General features: G+C 43.1%; 1 protein-coding gene across 4 annotated transcripts in view; it reads right to left on the bottom strand.

Annotated features, from left to right (window-relative positions):
• The window catches only part of obscnb (obscurin, cytoskeletal calmodulin and titin-interacting RhoGEF b), a 799,195-nt gene that overhangs the window by 395,763 nt on the left and 384,396 nt on the right, over positions 1 to 19,036 (bottom strand). The window lies entirely within an intron of this gene.

The raw sequence follows: 19,036 nt of genomic DNA, 5'->3' as shown, positions 1-19,036 counted from the left end.
ACACCAGTAATGTCAACAAGAAGAATGACACACAGAGGAAAGGAACCATAATCAACATCAAATATTTAAGATCAAATGGCTATTTATACGACTATAAAATATAGCAGAAGCAGGCCATTTGGCTTTTCAGTCTGCTCTATTACTCAATGAGATCGTGGGTTATTCAATAGTTCTCAACTCCATTTTCCTTCCTATACCCCATAGCCCTCGTTGATCAAAAATCTGTCTACATCAGCTTGAGTATACTTATTGACTCAGCCTCTTACAGCCCTCTGTGGTTAAGAATTTCACAAATTCACTATTCTCTGAGACCAGACGGCCCTCTTCATTTCTGTCTTAAATAGACAACCCCTTATACTGAGATCATAACCTCTGGTCCTCAATTGTTCCATAAGGAGAAACAATAATTCCAATACTACCATGTCAAATGCCCTAAGAACATTACACATTTCAATAAGGTTACCTCTCATTCTTCGTCATTCCAATTAGTACAGTACCAGCTAATCAATCTATCTTCATAAGAAACTGTTCCATTCTTGGAATCAACCTAGTGAACCTTCTCTGCATTACCTCCAACGTAAGGAATATTTTTATTTACATAAGGGAGCCAAACTGTTCACAATATTATCACTGTGACCGAACAAGTACTTTGTATTGTTTTGGTAAGGTTTCTCTACTTTATTATTCCATTCTGTTTGAAGTAAAGCCCAACATTCTACTTGCTTTCTTAACACCTGCTGAACTTGCGTGCTTGCCTCTTTGCATTCATGCACTCAGACCCTGAAACCCCAGTTTACTGCAGCTTCCTCAGCTATTCACTATTCAAATAATGTTCTGTACTGATGCAAAGTATTTATTCAACCCCTCTGTCATTTCCTGATTCCCCATTATTATTTTCAGTTTCATTTTCTAAGAGAACTATGATAACTTTGCCTTCTCTCTTCCTATTAAAAGAAGCACCTACTGTCTTATTTTATATTACCTATTTTCATTCATATTTTAGTTTCACCTTTCTTTTTTTTGAGTATATTTTGGTTTTTAAAACTTTTCCAAACCTCAGAAGTACCACTGAACATTGCCATGGTGTATGTTATTTATCTAATTTAATTCAATTGTTAACTTTCTTGGTTAAACATTGTTCGTTTATCCTCTTCTTAGAATCTTTCTTCCTCACTGCAATGTATCTTTGGTGTATAATTATGAACTATTTTCTTAAATGTCTACCATTTCTCATTTTCAGACAAACTCCTTTCCCAATCCACTCTCACCAACTGTCATCATTCCTTTGTATTTATTCTAATTTGCATTTAGCACAGTTGTTTCTGGACCAAATTGTTTGTTTTCAGACTGAGTGTTAAATTCTACAATGTTTGCCACTGTTTCTTAGCATCTTTACTCTGAAATCACTAATTAAACTTATCAGATCCAAAATAGTCTGATCCCTGGTTGGATCCATAAAATGTTGTCTTGGGAACTGTCTATGATTTCTTTTGGCTACCTCTGTCAATTTTATGAAACTACATGTTGATTAAAGTCACCATGCTTAATATACTGCCTTTTTATACACCCTCAAAGACTACACCTACCAGTTTTTCTTCCCCGATTTCTTAGTTCCACCTATATGAGCTCTACATCTTTCATTGCAAGATTATTTCTTGCTATCATACTAAATCCAAATCGTATTAATGAAGCAATCCCAACTTGCTTTCTTTCCTCCCTGTCATTTTGCAAGATAACATGCTCTGAAATTAAGTTCCCAGCTTTGATCTCCAATCTCATATTGTGCATCATTATTTTATTGTGGAGAAAGAAACACATTTTGATATTTTAAAAACAGTTTACATTACAGAAGAGGAAGTTCAGGAGGTCTTAGAGAATATAGAGGTGTATAAATCTCCAGGACCTGACCTAATGTATCCCAGAATATTGTGGGAAGTAAGGGAGGAAATTACGAGACCCCTTGCAGAAATATTTGCATCATCAATAACTACAGGCGAGGTCCCTGATGACTGGTGGGTGTCTTTTGTTGTACCCTTGTTTAAGTAAGGTTTTAAGGAGAAAGCAGAGAACTACAGACCTGTGACTCTAACTTTGGTTATGGGTAAATTGTTGAAGGTGATTATAAATGATAGGCTTTATGGACATTTAGAGACACAAAAACTCTAAGGTGATTAGGGATAATCAGCCTGGTTTTGCGCGAGGAAAATCATGTCTCACAAACTTGACTGAGTTTTTTGAGGAAGTTACCAAAAATATTGATGAGGGCGGAGCAGTAGATGTTGTTGACTTGGACTTTAGTAAAGTTTTTGACAAGGTTTAGTCACACATGGGATTCAGGGTGAGTTGCCTATGGATATATAATTGGCTTAATGGTAGAAGACAGAAAGTGGTTGTGGAAGACTGCTTTTCATACTGGAGGCCTGTCACCAGCAGTATTCCAGAGGGATTGGTTCTGGGCTCTCTTTTATTTGTCATTTATATAAATGATTTGGATGAGAATATAGAAGGTACAGTTAGTAAGTGTGTGGATGACACCAAAATTAGCAAAGCAGACAGTGAAGAGGGTTTTCCAAGATTACAAACGGATCTTGATCAAATGAGTCAATGGGCTGAAAAATGGCAGATGGAGTTCAATCTGGATAAATGTGAGATATTGCATTTAGGTACAACAAACAAGGTTAGTGTTGTGGAACAAAATTAAAGGTAGGACCTTGGGTAGTGTTGTGGAACAGAGGGACCTAGGGGTTCAGGTGCATAATTCTTTAAAGTTTGCGTCACATTTGAAGGAGTGGTTAAAAAGTCATTTGGCATGCTTGCCTTCATTATTCAGTCCTCTGAGCATAGGGGTTGGGAAGTTATGTTGAGGTTGTGTAGGACACTGGTGAGGACTCTTCTGGAATACGGTGTCCAGTTCTGTTCCCCCAGTTATAGGAAGGATATTAATAAGCTGGAGAAGATTCAGAAGAGATTTACCAGGATGTTGCCGGATATGAAAGGTTTAAGTTATAAAGGAAGGCTCGACAACCTGGGCCATTTTTCACTGAAGTATAGGAGGTTGAGAGGCAACAATATAGAAGTTTATAAAATATTGAGAGGTATTGATAGAGTTAATGATAGTTGTCTTTTCCCTAGGATAGAGGATTTCAAGACAAGGGGGCGCATTTTAAGGTGAAAGCAGAGAGGTTTAAACAAGAGGTTTAGCCAGAGACGTTTCCCCAGGGCAGGATTGACTGGTACGAGGGGTCATAGTTTTAAGATATTAAGAGAAAGGTGTAGAGGAGACGTCAGAGGTAGGTTCTTTACGCAGAGATTTGTGAATGCATGGAATGCATTGCCAGCGGTGGTGGTGGAAACAGAGTCATCAGGGACATTTAAGCAACTGCTGGACATGCACATGGATAGCAGTGAGTTTGAGGGGTGTGTAGGTTAAGTTATTATATTTTACATTAGGATTAAACCTCGGCACAACATCGTGGGCCTAAGGGCCTGTTCTGTGCTGTACTTTTCTATGTTCTATGTTCTAAGATGTGAGGGGCAATTGTTTTTACACAGAGGATGAATTGCATGTGGAATGAACTTTCGTGAAGAAATGGTGGACATTGGTACAGTTACAACGTTTAAATGACAGTTGGATAAGTACATGAATAAGAATGTTTTGGAGGGATATGGGGCAGGAGCTGGCAGGTAGGACTAGTTTAGTTTGGGATGATGTTCAGCATGGACATCAGTTGGGCCAAATCTTCTGTTTCCATGCTATATAACTCTGTAACCTTATGTTGGATGGCTGTTGCATGTGTTTCCATTAGGCACTGAGTAATGGTTGAGTGTAGAAACATGTCTACAGTTCACCTTTGTTTGTATGCTAAAGAAAATGGGGCCTGTGCATGGCCCTGTACCAAGTTGGCAGTGGAATCTCCATGTTCCTTGACATCGATTCAAGGTTTTGGTAGACATCCATGCACCAAGTACTTTTTTGTGCCGATCCACCATTGTTCTTCTGTAGGTCCCCCTATCAAAGTGTTCATACAAATTTTGCCTTGGAAAAATCAGATGTGAACGCTCCCTCCACTGACCTGATATCTGCCCTATACCTATGCTTTTAACCTGGTTGCAGACTCCTTGTGCTGGTGTCATAACAATGATAAAATATTGAATATTGATTTTCAAACTCCATTGTCTGATTTTATAGGCTGGAACATTCATGATCAGAAACAGGGTTTTAGGAAGAGTATGGTAAATGTGTCACAGGGTGTGATGCAACCTGTTTAGATAACGTGGCTATTATTGTTGAATAATTAGCTGGATGTGCAAAAAAAAGAAAGCAAATTAGTAACAATTTCGTAGAGGGGAAATTCCTGGAGTGTATATGGGATGATTTTCTGGACCAATATGTTGAGGAAACAATTAGATATGAGGCCATCTAGACTGGGTATTGTGTAATGAGAAAGGAATAATTGGCAATCTGGTTGTGTGAGGACCATAATCTGATAAAATTCCTGATCAAGATGGAGAGTGATGTAGTTGATTATGAGACTAGGTTTCTGAACCTAAATAGCAGGAATGACTTGGCTCTGATAGGCTGGGGAACATTAGATCTAAGAAAGGACGGTAGAGAGATGTCACTGAGGATATTCTGGGAGTAGTTGGCTCAGTTGCCATAATTGAACAGTGGATACACTTTATTCATTAAAAATCTCTTTGTATATATACAAAGTCACAAATGCAGTTCAGTATTTGTACTATAGCATGTGAAGGAACCAAATATACATTTGGGTTTGGTTCTATCCAAATAAGTTAAGGACACCCCTTACACATACAACACTATATTTACATGCATTTGAGGCACAAGGAGTGTCTGATAACTGAACAGAACCCCATTTAACTTCAGTAGGAACATCACAGTCTTTCCCCATTGCGCCTCGGCGGCACTGTGCCACGTTTTAGTGCATCCGTCAGCACATAGTCCTGGACTTAGAAATGTGCCAGTCTGCAACACTCCTTGTTCTGGAAGACCACTTCTCCAGTGATAACAGGAGAAAGAGAATTCAACAGAGGCTGGCTGAGGGGAGTCAGAGGAACATTCCGGGGTCACTACATACAAAGGTTCTACCTGAACCCTGCATTGTGAAGGATGGGACTGACCTCGTTGCCACAAAATGCTCCAAATAGTCAGACTGTTCTGTTACATTTGTCTTTCATGGAGAAATTTGCAAAAGAAAAACACCTTTGACTACAGGACTGTCAGGAAGTTGTCAGCACATAGCGTCCTTGAAACTCTGAGGGAAAAGAAGAGGGTGGATCCTGTCGTGTGGTTCCCTGAGCAGACTTTCAAAGTCATTTGGCAGAATGCCTAATCACCAGAACTTTCCTACAAGCACCAAGACATAGCTTGGCTGGTGGTGAGATGGGCACTACCCTGTGGGATTCTTCATATACGGCCATTTGGTCTGTGTCACAGCCCGCAAAACAGCTGCAGGGGGTTGACACTGTCACACTTCCTCTTCTGGAATGTGCCTTTCAAGTCTGGAGAAAGATGCAGTGGCTTCTGTCAAGGTTCATCCCGAGCAACTCTATGACACGGGACTCTGCACTCTAAGTCAGGTCCCTCAAGACGCACTCTGAGACAAACATCCTCTGTGCCTGGAGGACCATCGACTCAAGGAAAGACATGCTTTGGTCTGCCCGAAACTTGTTGCTCTTCCACAACAAGGAGATGACCTTGACCAAATGTTGCAGACTGATACATTCCAAAGTCCAGGATTGCGTACTGAAGGATGCACTAAGGCTTGGCGTCTGGGGTCTGTTCAGTTATCGGACCCTCCTAGTGCCTTAAATGCATGTAAATATAGTCTTGTATGTGTAAGAGATGTCCTTAGTTTATTTGGATAGAGACAAACTCAAATGTTTGCTTGTTTCCTTGACATACTGCAGAAACTGAACTGCATTTGTGACTATGTATATATGCAAAGAGATTTTTTCTGATGAAAGTATTTTTTGAATTAAAAAAAAATTCTGAAAGAGTCCAGATCAGTCACCAAGATTGAACAGTGGATCACGGAAGAGCTCGATGTTCTTTTTCTATGTTCTCTTACTTAAAGGGTCGATGGTAGAAAGGCAATAGTAAACATTCAAAGAGTGCATGGGTGAACTATGACAATTGTTTATTCTTGTTTGGCACAAAAGTAAAATGAGAGAGGTGGACAAACCATGGCTTATAAGAGAAATTAGAGACAGCATTAGATCCAAGGAAAAGGCAAACAAATTGGCCAGAGCCACTTAAGAATGGGAATAATTTAGAATTCAGCAAACGAGGACAAACAGATTGATTTAAAAAAGGGTGAACAGAGTATGAGAATAAACTTGTATGGAACATTAAAAACTGACTGTAAATGCCTCCAGAAAAATGTGAACAGAAAAAGAATAGTGAAGCTAAATGTAGGTTTGGTACCGTCAGAATCAGGGCAACAAAGAAATAGCTGACCAACTCGATACATACTTGGGTTTTGTAATCACAAGTAAGGGCACGAATAAAATACTAGAAAAGTTGAGGAAGACAGGATAATGTGATTTTAGCAGTGTCTGAGTGCAGTAGAGTAATTGATAGACTCTCAAAATTGAAAACATGTTCACAGACATTGACCACTTGTTTGAGGTAAGTTAACGGATGGTAACACTGCATTTAGATCATCTGGGCTTGAAGTCTGGCATGGACTAAAGCCATCCATCCTGAAACGCAACAAGACCTTGACAAAATCCAGGTTAAGGCTTATAAGTTGCATTTGTGCCCTATAAATGTCAGGCAAAGAGCATCCCTAATGAAGTAAAATCTAATTATCTCGCATTGGCATTGCCATCACCCATTATCAACATCCTTAGAATGATCAGAAACCTATCTGTACTAGAAATATAATTACTGTTTGGTGATTATATATTTCAACCCAGTCAAGAATCTGGATTTCATTTAAAAGAGTTGATATGCTATTAGTATGTGATGTTAGTAAAACATTTAAAAATAATATGTAGTTTCTTAAAAATTACTATTAATTGTTGCAGAAAAGTCAAAGAACCACAAAGAAGGTTACCTCAAAGTACAATGGGCCCTTGATCAGATGGACCAATGGCCGAGGAATGCCGAAAGGAGTTTAATATATACAAACGTGAGGTGCTATATTTTGGAAAGGAAAATCAGGGCAGGACTTAGACACTTAATGGTAAGATCCTGAGGAGTGTTGCCAAAAAAAGAGAGCCTGGAGTGCAGGTTCATAGTTCCTTGAAAGTAGAGTCACAGGTAGACAGGATAGTGAAGAAGGCATTAGGTACGCTTGCTTTTTTGGTAGTGCATTGAGCAGAGGAGTTGGGAGGTCATGTTGCAGCTGCTCAGAACATTGGTTAGGCCATTTTTGGAGTACTGCATTCAATTCTGATCTCCCTACTTTAGGAAAGATGTTGTGAAGCTTGAAAGGGTTCAGAAAGGATTTACAAGGATGTTGCCAAGGTTGAAAGGTTTGAGCTATAGAAGAGGCTCAATAGACTGAGGTAATTTTATCTGGAGCGTCAGAGGATGAGGAGTGACCATATAGAGGTTTATAAAATCATGAGGGGACTGAATAGAGTGAACAATCAAGGTCCTTTCCCAAGTTGGGGGAGTCCAAAACTAAAGGGCATAGGTTTAAGGTGAGAGGGAAAAATTTAAAAGGGACCTACGGGGCAACTTTTTCACATAGAAGGTGGTGCATGTATGGAATGAACTGCCAGAGGAAGTGGTGAAGGCTGCTACAATTACAACATTTAAAAGGCATCTGGTTGGTCTATGAATAGGAAGGGCTTGGAGGGATACGGGCCAAATGCTAGAAAATGGGGCTAGATTAATTTAGGATATCTGGTCGGCACGGACGAGTTGGATCGAAGGGTCTGTTTCCATGCTATACATATCTATGACTCCATGACAAGTCCATGATTGAAATTCACTAAATTAGGAATAAATTAAACACAAATTTTTCAAAATCGAAAGTAGGTCAAAGGCTGGATATTCTGTGCTAGGTAATCCATCTTTTAACTCCCGAAGTCTGTCCACAATCTATAAGACAAAAGTCAGGGGTGTGCTGGAATAGTCTACATTTGCCTGGATGATTGCAGCTTTAAAAATACACAAGCAACTTAACATAATCTAGGAGAGTTAAAAATCACAGGACACCAGGTTATAGTCCAACAGGTTTAATTGGAAGCACACACTTCCAATTGGAAAGCTAGTGTGCTTCCAATTAAACCTGTTGGACTATAACCTGGTGTCCTGTGATTTTTAACTTTGTACACCCCAGTCCAACACCGGCATCTCCAAATCATAATCGAGGAGAAGTAGCCCAGTTGATTGGCATCTGACCTTAAACGTTCACTCTTTCCATAACAAATGCATAGTGGCAGCTGTGTGCATCATCCACAAGATGTTCTGGAGTAACTATCCCAGGTCTCTTCAACTGACTCTATGACTCTATAACAGGACCTTTCAAATTCATAACTACCACATTGTTGATTCAAAATCCTGGATCTCCCTTCCTATTAGCACTGTTCAGGCACCTAACACCCGGAATGCCGCGGTTCAAAAATACGGTTTGCAACCTCCTTTTCAAGGGCAATCAGGAATGAAAAACAAATTATGGCCTATGCAGCAATACCTACATCTAGTGAATCTGCTACTTTATCCAATGAGGGTGCATCTATGGGACCAGCTGCATAATACCTCTCCTGTCCACCGTCTCCATCAAATCCTTCAATGCAATATCAAAATCATGAAGCCTGCCTGTCCTATGTTGTGCCATACTTCAACATTTCTCAGATCAGTGTCATTCCCTACAGAAATATCAGCACCTGCTTCAGCCAAAGTTCACATCCCCTTAAATGAAGATTAACTTTAGGGAACTGTAGACTGGTGAGCTTGACATTAGTGGTGGGCAAGTTGTTGGAGGGAATCCTGAGGGACAGGATTTACATGTATTTGGAAAAGCAAGAACTGACTGGGGATAGTCAACATGGTTTTGTGCATGGAAAATCATGTCTCATGAACTTGATTGAGTTTTTTGAAGAGATAACAAACAGGATTGATGATGATCTTTATGGACTTCAGTAAGGCGTTCGACGAGGTTCCTCGTGGTAGAGTAGTTAGCAAGGTTAAATCACATGGAATACAGAGAGAACTAGCCAGTTGGATATAGAACTGGCTCGAAGGTAGAAAAGAGGGTTGGTGGTGGAGGGTTGCTTTTCAAACTTGAGGTCTAGGACCAGTGGTGTATCACAAGGATCGGTGCTGGGTCCACTGCCTTTTATCATATATATAAATGATTTGGAATGTGAACATTGGAGGTATAGTTAGTAAGCTTGCAGATGACCCCAAAATTGGAGGTGTGGTGGACAGCAAAGAAGGTTACCTTAGAGTATAACAGGAACTTGATCAGATGGGGCCAATGGGCCAAAGAGTGGCAGATGGAGTTTAATTTAGATAAATGTGCAGTACTGCAATTTGGAAGGCAAATCAAGGCAGGACGTATACACTTAATGGTCAGGTTTTATGGAATATTGCTGAACAAAGAGACCTTGAGTGCAGGTTCATAGTTCCTTGAAAGTGGAATCGCAGGTACATAAGATAGTGAAAAAGGCTTTTGGTATGCTTTCCTATACTGGTCAGAGCATTGAGTACAAGAATTGGGAGGTCATGTTGTGGCTATAGAGGACATTCGTTAGGCCACTTTTGGAATATTACGTGCAATTCTGGTGTCCCTCCTATTAGAAGAACGTTGTGAAACTTGAAAGGGATCAGTGCCAGGGTTTGAAGATTTGAGCTTTAGGGAGAGGCTGAATAGGCTGGGGCTGTTTTCCCTGGAGCATCAAAGGATGAGGGGTAACCTTATAGAGATTTATAAAATCATGAGGGTCATGGATAGAGTAAATAAATAGCATCTTTTCTCTGGGGTGGGAGAATTCAAAACAAGAGGGCATAGGTTTAAGATGAGAGGAGAAAGATTTAAAAATGACCAGAGAGGCAACTTTTTTCACGCAGAGTGTGGTTTGTGTATGTAATGAGCTGCCAGGGGAAATGGTGGAGGCTGGGACAAAAACAACATTGAAAAGGCATCTGGATGAGTATATGAATAGGATGAATTTAAAGAGAAAAGGGCCAAGTGCTGGCAAATGGGACTAAATTAAATTAGAATATCTGGTCGGCCTGGACGAGTTGGACTGAAGGGTCTGTTTTCGTGCTGTACGTCTCTATGACTGTATGACTTAAAGTGAGCAAGCTAGTTTGAAGTGGTGTTAGCTACTGAATGACCCCTTGACAATCTGCCCATGAAATCAACCGTCAAGTGCAAATTGGTGGGACTCTGAAATTAATAGGCAAACTTGCTCTATAATCAATATGTTTGGGTAAAGACGGTTAAAATTGCAACTGTTCGAACTTATTCCTGCTATAATTTCCATTTCGCTTCCTCAAACCAAAGCGCAACACAGATGGACATTTATGCTGATTAATTTTAAATTGGGCTTCATTACAAACAACCATTACAATTCTTTGTTCTCCACAATCAAAAGTATCTACCTATCTTGCAAGGTAAACTCAAAGTTTCAGGATCACTTTCTCATGACAACTGAAGAGAAGCAATAACTCTTAGCAGTGATGTGATACTCAGAACATGACAATTAAAATCTAAAAGGCAATTTTCAGTTCATATTCTCATTAAACCCTTTTGTTTTATAATGCACTTATGAAGTGCCTTGAGATAGTGTATTAAGTTGAAGGTGCCATATAAATCTAAGTTGTTGTTGTTTCCCTCTCAATTCAAAAGGAGTTTATCGATTTCTTTAAATCAAGTTTGAATATTCATTGTGATGTTTCTTCCACCTCCCAAATCCTGTGTCTAACTATTCACATCTTAGGAAACCTGACAAAAGTTTTTTCTCCCTCAAAATTAGCTGCCATTTCTTTACCTCCCTTATAAACGAGTTGATGGATGAAGAAAGTTAAACCACTCTTCTTGGTAATTTCTTTAATATGCCTATAGGCCTCAAACCTTTAAATTAGATTACTGCCTCACTATGACAGACAATCAATTTCTTATATATTATTAACTGCTGTCAAAGAACATAGAACATAGAACAGTACAGCACAGAACAGGCCCTTCAGCCCACGATGCTGTGCCGACCACTGATCCTCATGTATGCACCCTCAGATTTCTGTGACCATATGCATGTCCAGCAGTCTCTTAAATGTCCCCAATGACCCTGCCTCCACAACTGCTGCTGGCAACGCATTCCATGCTCTCACAACTCTCTGTGTAAAGAACCCGCCTCTGACATCCCCTCTATACTTTCCTCCAACCAGCTTAAAACTATGACCACTCGTGTTAGTCATTTCTGCCCTGGGAAATAGTCTCTGGCTATTGACTCTATCTATGCCTCTCATTATCTTGTATACCAAAATTAGGTCCCCTCTTCTCCTCCTTTTCTCCAATGAAAAAAGTCCGAGCTCAGTCAACCTCTCCTCATAAGATAAGCCCTCCAGTCCAGGCAGCATCCTCGTAAACCTCCTCTGAACCCTCTCCAAAGCATCCACATCTTTCCTATAATAGGGCGACCAGAACTGGACGCAGTATTCCAAGTGCGGTCTAACCAAAGTTTTATAGAGCTGCAACAAGATCTCACGACTCTTAAACTCAATCCCCCTGTTAATGAAAGCCAAAACACCATATGCTTTCTTAACAACCTTGTCCACTTGGTGGCCATTTTAAGGGATCTATGTACCTGCACCCCAAGATTCCTCTGTTCCTCCACACTGCCAAGAATCCTATCCTTAATCCTGTACTCAGCTTTCAAATTCGACCTTCCAAAATGCATCACCTCGCATTTATCCAGGTTGAACTCCATCTGCCACCTCTCAGCCCATCTCTGCAACCTGTCAATGTCCCGCTGCAGCCTACAACAGCCCTCTATACTGTCAACGACACCTCCAACCTTTGTGTCATCTGCAAACTTGCTGACCCATCCTTCAATCCCCTCATCCAAGTCATTAATAAAAATTACAAACAATCGAGGCCCAAGGGCAGAGCCCTGTGGAACACCACTCACCACAGACTTCTAGGCAGAATATTTTCCTTCTACTACCACTCACTGTCTTCTGTTGGCCAGCCAATTCTGTATCCAGACAGCTATGTTCCCCTGAATCCCATTCCTCCTGACCTTCTGAATGAGCCTACCATGGGGAACATTATCAAATGCCTTGCTGAAGTCCATATACATTACATCCACAGCGCGACCCTCATCAACCCCTTTCTAGTCACATCCTCAAAGAACTTGATAAGGTTTGTGAGGCATGACCTGCCCCTCACCAAACCGTGTTGACTGCATTTAATCAAGCCATGCTATTCCAGATGGTCATAAATCCTATCCCTCAGAATCCTTTCTAACACCTTGCAGACGACAGATGTGAGACTTACTGGTCTGTAATTGCTGGGGATTTCCCTATTTCCTTTCTTGACGAGAGGAATTACATTTGTCTCTCTCCAGTCCTCAGGTACGACTCCAGTGGAGGGCGAGGATGAAAAGATCTTCGCAAGTGGCGTAGCAATTGCATTTCTCGTTTCCCAAAGCAGCCGAGGACAAATCTGGTCCGGGCCTGGCGACTTGTCAATCTTAATGTTTGACAAAATCTTCAGCACATCAGCTTCCTCTATCTCTATCCATTTCAGCATGCACACCTGCTCTTCAAAGGTTTCATTCACTACAAAGTTCGTTTCTTTCGTAAAGACAGAAGCAAAAAACTCATTTAGGGCTTCCCCTATCTCCTCATACTCCACACACAAATTCCCTATGCTTTCCCTGATCGGCCCTACTCTTTCTTTGACCATTCTCTTATTCCTCACATAAGTGTAAAATGCCTTTGTGTTCTCCCTAATCCGTTCTGCCAAGCCTTTCTCGTGCCCCCTCCTCGCTCTCCTCAGACCATTTTTAAGCTCCTTCCTCGCCTGCCTGTAATCCTGTAGAGCTTAGCGTGACTCTAGCTTCCTCCACCTTATGTAAGCTACCTTTTTCCTTCTGATGAGAAACTCCACCGCTCTCGTCATCTAAGGTTCCTTTATCTTACCACTTCTTGCCTGTCTCAGAGGGACATATTTATTCATCACTTGCAACAACTGTTCCTTAAACAGTCTCCACATGTCTATAGTGCCTTTACCATGGAACAATTGCTCCCAATCCATGCTTCCTAACTCATGTCTAATCGCATCATAGTTTCCTCTTCCCCAATTAAATATCCTCCCATTTTGCCTAATCCTCTCCTTCTCCATAGCTATGTAGAATGTGAGGCAGTTGTGGTTAGTATCACCAAAATGCTCTCCCACCACAAGATCTGATACCTGCCCTGCCTCTTTTCCGAGCACTAAGTCTAGAATGGCCTCTCCCCTCGTTGGCCTGTCAACGTACTGATTTAGGAAACCCTCCTGAACACACCTTACAAAAACAGCTCCATTCAAATCTTCTGCTCGAAGGAGGTTCCAATCAATATTGGGAAAGTTAAAGTCACCCATTACAACAACCCTATTACGTCCACACTTTTCCAAAATCTGCCGACCTATGCTTTCTTCCATCTCCCTGCTGCTACTGGGGGGCCTGTAGTAAACCCCTAAAGGAGACTCAAATGAGACTCAAATCTTCATAATTTTAAAAGTGCCAAAATTTGAAAAGTTCCAGACCTAGTGAAAGGTTAACAGCACCTCTAGTGTATGCTTGGACACACAGCTTTTGTCTCTTCAACTCAATCCTGCATCTTTTTTGTTTTAGCAAAATCATGATCAATGCTTTTCTGAAGTTTCCTTTGTCCCCTTATTTCATTTCCCAAAATATTTTAAAATAGGCCATTTCATCTCTAGTCCTCACTATTGAAGTTAAGCTTTACTACAATCTACATTCATACTTTCCCAGGAGCTGGACCAATATCCAGTGTAATCCTAAGTATTTCCTTAATCTAAAACTGTTTAAACTTTCAAAATTGTAATCTGAAATTATCTAATCAATAATTTGTCATATTTATTTTCCCAATTCACAGGTTAGCTTACCTAAATAAAAAAACTGAAAGAACTGCAATGCTGTAAATCTGAAACTAAAACAGAAATTACTGGAAAAGCTCAGCAGATCTGGCAGCATCTGTGAAGACAAATCAAAGATGACATTTTGGGTTGACCGACCCTTCCTCAAAACTGATAGTAGCTTAGAGAATGTTGTTTTATATGCAGAAGATCAGGTGGAGGCAGGAGATAAAGAGTAAAGGATAGGCAGGGATAGAGCCCAAACAGAAAGAACAATTAGATAACAATCGTGGCACAGTGGTTAGCACTGTTGCCTCACAGCGCCAGAGACCCGGGTTCAATTCCCGCCTCAGGCGACCGACTGTGTGGAGTTTGCATATTCTCCCCGTGTCTGCGTGGGTTTCCTCCGGGTGCTCCAGTTTCCTCCCACAGTCCAAAGATGTGCAGGTCAGGTGAACTGGCCTGCTAAATTGCCCGTAGTGTTAGGTAAGGGGTAAATGTAGGGGTATGGGTGGGTTGCGCTTCGGCAGGTCGGTGTGGACTTGTTGGGCCGAAGGGCCTGTTTCCACACTGTAATGTAATGTAATCTAATGTAATCTAATCTAAATCTCGCTCGGAGGGTGAATAGCTACTAATGGGGACTGTTAGTGGCTAACAATGGGTTGGGTGTAATGGCAGACAATGTGATAATAAAGACTGGTGTGTGGGGATTGGGGTAAGGACATGGGAGAGCTCAAGCTCTGAAGTTGGTGAACTCAATATTGAGTCCAGAAGGCTGCAGGGTCCCCAAGTGGAAAGCGAGATGCCGTTCTTCCAGCTTGCACTGAGCTTCACTGAAATACTGCAGCAAGCCTGAGTCAGAGATGTTGGCCGAGGAACAGGGTGGTGTTGAAGTGGACAGGGTGTTAACGAAGTGACCACTTCGCAGAACACCTCAGTTCTGCTGGCAAAAAAGACCCTAAACTTGCAGGTGCCTGCCATGTTAACACACAACCCTGTTTCCCTGACTGACATTTCTATCTCAGGCTTGCTCCAGCAAAGCTCAGTGCAAGAGAAAGCACAGCACCTCACTCTCTGCTTGAGACCGGAGTGACTGGAAGCAGGTGGACTTTGTTAACTATGAGGTTCATGATTGGGATTGTTAACCTGGGTCCACAGGCCAGATAGCGCATTGGGGTGGGCAAGAGCCCAATGGTAAGTAGATTAGATTACTTACATTAGATTAGATTAGATTAGATTACTTACAGTGTGGAAACAGGCCCTTCGGCCCAACAAGTCCACACCGCCCCGCCGAAGCGCCACCCACCCATACCCCTACATTTACCCCTTACGTAACACTACGGGCAATTTAGCATGGCCAATTCACCTGACCTGCACATCTTTGGACTGTGGGAGGAAACCGGAGCACCCGGAGGAAACCCACGCAGACACGGGGAGAACGTGCAAACTCCACACAGTCAGTCGCCTGAGGCGGGAATTGAACCCGGATCTCAGGCGCTGCGAGGCAGCAGTGCTAACCACTGTGCCACCGTGCCGCCCACAAAGTAGCGGCAGACCAAGAGCTGGAAGGTAGGTAGGCTGTCCTCAGCGCTGTCACCTCCCGCAGGTACCGCGGCGGGCTGTCCTAAAGGTGGTCGGAAGGCGCAAAGGGCGGTTAGGGAAGCCAGAAGGTGGGTAGGCTGCCTTGACTGCTGTTGTCCTCGGTTGTGGGGGGTGGGGGACGGAGGTGAAGCAGGACAGGCTGTCTTAGAGGTTGTCGGAAGGTGTGTCAGTGCGGACTGAGAGCCAGAAGCGGCGTAAGGGCGGCTGCCTCAGTGGCCAGAAGGTGGGAGGGATGGGTGGATTGCTGGGCGTGTGTACTGTATGCACTTTTTTTTATATGTAATTGGACTGTCTTATGTATAAATTTCATTGTTACTCATTTAAATTGATTGAAACTGGGATTTGAGGTTTGTCCTCATTTCTCTGAAAACTGGCTGAATGGTAGGGTTTGGGGCCTGGCTTTGCCATTCCCCTCCCTTGTAAAATTGCTGTTTCTCAGTATACAGCTGTTAATGTTAATTGTTTTGCAAACTGTGCATTGTTTAATAAAATAATAGTAACAGGAGAAAAAAAAATAACTTGGAGATTAGGGAAAAAAGAAAAAAAAAGCAGGAGATTTAGAAACTCCTCAGAAATAAAAATAACCAAGAGATTTAGAACCTCCTTAATTTGGGGGACTGACTCTGTGCTGGCTGGGCCACAGTCAGTGTGTTACTGCTGCTTTCCAATTTTTTTTTGGGGGGCGGGGGGAACGGGAATCCTAATTCCCGAACTGGCTGAATTATTTAGCCAGTTTGTAAACTGGTATTCCTTTTTATTGAGGACTGATTTTCAAAATGCCTGATCTACATAGTTAATGTGTTTCACTCTTCTCTTTCCTTTTGACAAAAGGACGATGTTTTTGTACCAGGCTTAGCCCTTGCACTCTGGCTGTTTGTTTTATTTGGAATGTGTTTTCACTTTTTTGGTGTTTGGACTGAGCCCTTGTGAGAAAATACATCTTTCCAGTTGAGCTGGCCCTCTATGGGTAGGCGAACGTGATAAAGGGCTCAAAATGTTGATTTTCCTGCTCCTAGGATGCGGCCTGACCTGCTGTGCTTTTCCAGCACCACTCAAATCTTGCCTCTATGGGTAGGCCTGGCCCATTGTGGGTGACTGTGGGCCTCTGTAAAGAATGAAAACCTGTGTGTATGCTGGAAGGTAAGCAATTGCTGCATCCTGGAGTGCACAAAATCCCTGTGAGTTTTTTTTTAAGATTAGGTTAGCTTCCCTACATTATGGGAACAGGCCATTTGGTCTAACAAGTCCACACTGACCCTGTGAAGAGTAACCCACCCAGACCAATTTTCCTTTGACTAATGCACCTGACGCTGTAGGCAATTTAGTATGGTCAATTCACCTGACCTGCACATCTTTGGACTGTGGAAGGAAACCCACGCAGACACGGGGAGACTGTGCAAACTCCACACAGACGGTGACCCAAGGTGGGAATTGAACCCGAGGCCCTGATGCTGTGAGGCAGCAGTGCTAATCACTGTGCCACCATGCTGCTCACAGCACATTTAACTGCATTATTACATTGTTCTGTGTTCCTGTGAGTGAGCTTGGCCCTTTGGATGGACCAGGCCTCTGAAGACTGAACACCTATGTGTGTGGTGTGGACTCTACCTTCGGGAGTAGACCAAACCCCTGTGAGTTAACTGCAGCTTCACAATGTACTGTGTTCCTGAGAGTGGGCCTGGTTCTCCCTGGAAGGGCCAGGCCTCTATGGAGACTAGGTAAAAACAATGACTGCAGATGCTGGAAACCAGATTTTGGATTAGTGGTGCTGGAAGAACACAGCAGTTCTGGCAGCATCCGAGGAGCAGCAAAATCAACGTTTCGGGCAAAAGCCCTTCATCAGGAATAAAGGCAGTGAGCCTGAAGCGTGGAGAGATAAACTAGAGGAGGGTGGGGTGGGGAGAAAGTAGCATGGAGTACAATAGGTGAGTGGGGGAGGGGATGAAGGTGATAGGTCAGGGAAGAGGGTGGAGTGGATAGGTGGAAAAGAAGATAGGCAGGTAGGACAAGTCATGGAGACAGTGCTGAGTTGGAAGTTTGGAACTAGGGTGAGGTGGGGGAAGGGGAAATGAGGAAACTGTTGGTCCACATTGATGACCTGGGGTTGAAGTGTTCCGAGGCGGAAGATGAGGCATTCTTCCTCTAGGCGTCTGGTGGTGAGGGAGTGGCGGTGAAGGAGGCCCAGGACCTCCATGTCCTCGGCAGAGTGGGAGGGGGAGTTGAAATGTTTGGCCACAGGGCAGTGTGGTTGATTGGTGCGGGTGTCCCGGAGATGTTCCCTAAAGCGCTCTGCTAGGAGGCGTCCAATCTCCCCAATGTAGAGGAGACTGCATCGGGAGCTACGGATGCAATAAATGATATTAGTGGATGTGCAGGTAAAACTTTGATGGATGTGGAAGGCTCCTTTAGGGCCTTGGATGGAGGTGAGGGAGGAGGCGTGGGCGCAGGTTTTGCAGTTCCTGCGGTGGCAGGGGAAGGTGCCAGGATCGGAGGGTGGGTTGTAGGGGGGTGTGGACCTGACCAGGTAGTCACAGAGGGAACAGTCTTTGCGGAAGGCAGAAAGGGGTGGGGAGGGAAATATATCCCTGGTGGTGGGGTCTTTTTGGAGGTGGCGGAAATGTCGGCGGATGATTTGGTAAATGCCTGAACACCTGTGTGTGTATGCTGGGATGTTAGCACTTGCTACATCCAGGAGTTTGGGTGTGGCCTCTGTCTTTGTACTGGAAAATGTATTGAGGATTTTGTGAATTCTGTTACTGCATGTGGGTTTTTTAATTTAATTGTATTTGTATGGGCCAGAGTGGGTTAGTCAGTACATGGGGTGGCTGGGAACTGGAGGGTCAATGATCAGGCTGGGGGACGGAGAGTCTGTTAGTATGCAGGGTGGCTGGGGGCTAGGCAGCTGGCAGCATGCACATTGGAAAGCTGGCCAAGGGATGGCAGTCAGTTTCATGCTGGCTGGGGGCTGGAGGGTTGATGTCCGGCCTGGAGGAAGTGGGCTAGGAGAAGCCTGTCAGTGCGTGGGGTGAGCAGGGCCAGGAAACAGAGCGTCCTCACAGGAAAGCCGGTATAGGGCAGGCCGATTGGCACGCTGGGAGGCTAAGCATGAGGCCTTCCCCCACCCCAGAAGGATGACTGAGGTAGGACCGGTCAGTATACAGGGAGCTGGGAGCCGGACAGCTGATGGCTGGTCCGTAGGAATGCTGGCCAGATTGCAAGGATGCCTACCTTGAAGAAGTTCTCCTCCGTTCTCTACAAGGATTTCAGTGAGGCTCTCTCTCACTGCAACCCCCAGGTCATCTTCTCTGCCCTGATGCCTTTCAACCACAAAACAGACTCGCCGATCTATCACATTCATCCCCACC

This window comes from Chiloscyllium plagiosum, unplaced genomic scaffold (assembly GCF_037043375.1).
Source record: "Chiloscyllium plagiosum isolate Xiang-an unplaced genomic scaffold, Cpla_swu_hap1 HiC_scaffold_5, whole genome shotgun sequence".
In the NCBI taxonomy this organism is placed as follows: Eukaryota; Metazoa; Chordata; class Chondrichthyes; order Orectolobiformes; family Hemiscylliidae; genus Chiloscyllium; species Chiloscyllium plagiosum.
This window is presented reverse-complemented; position numbering and strand designations above follow the sequence as displayed.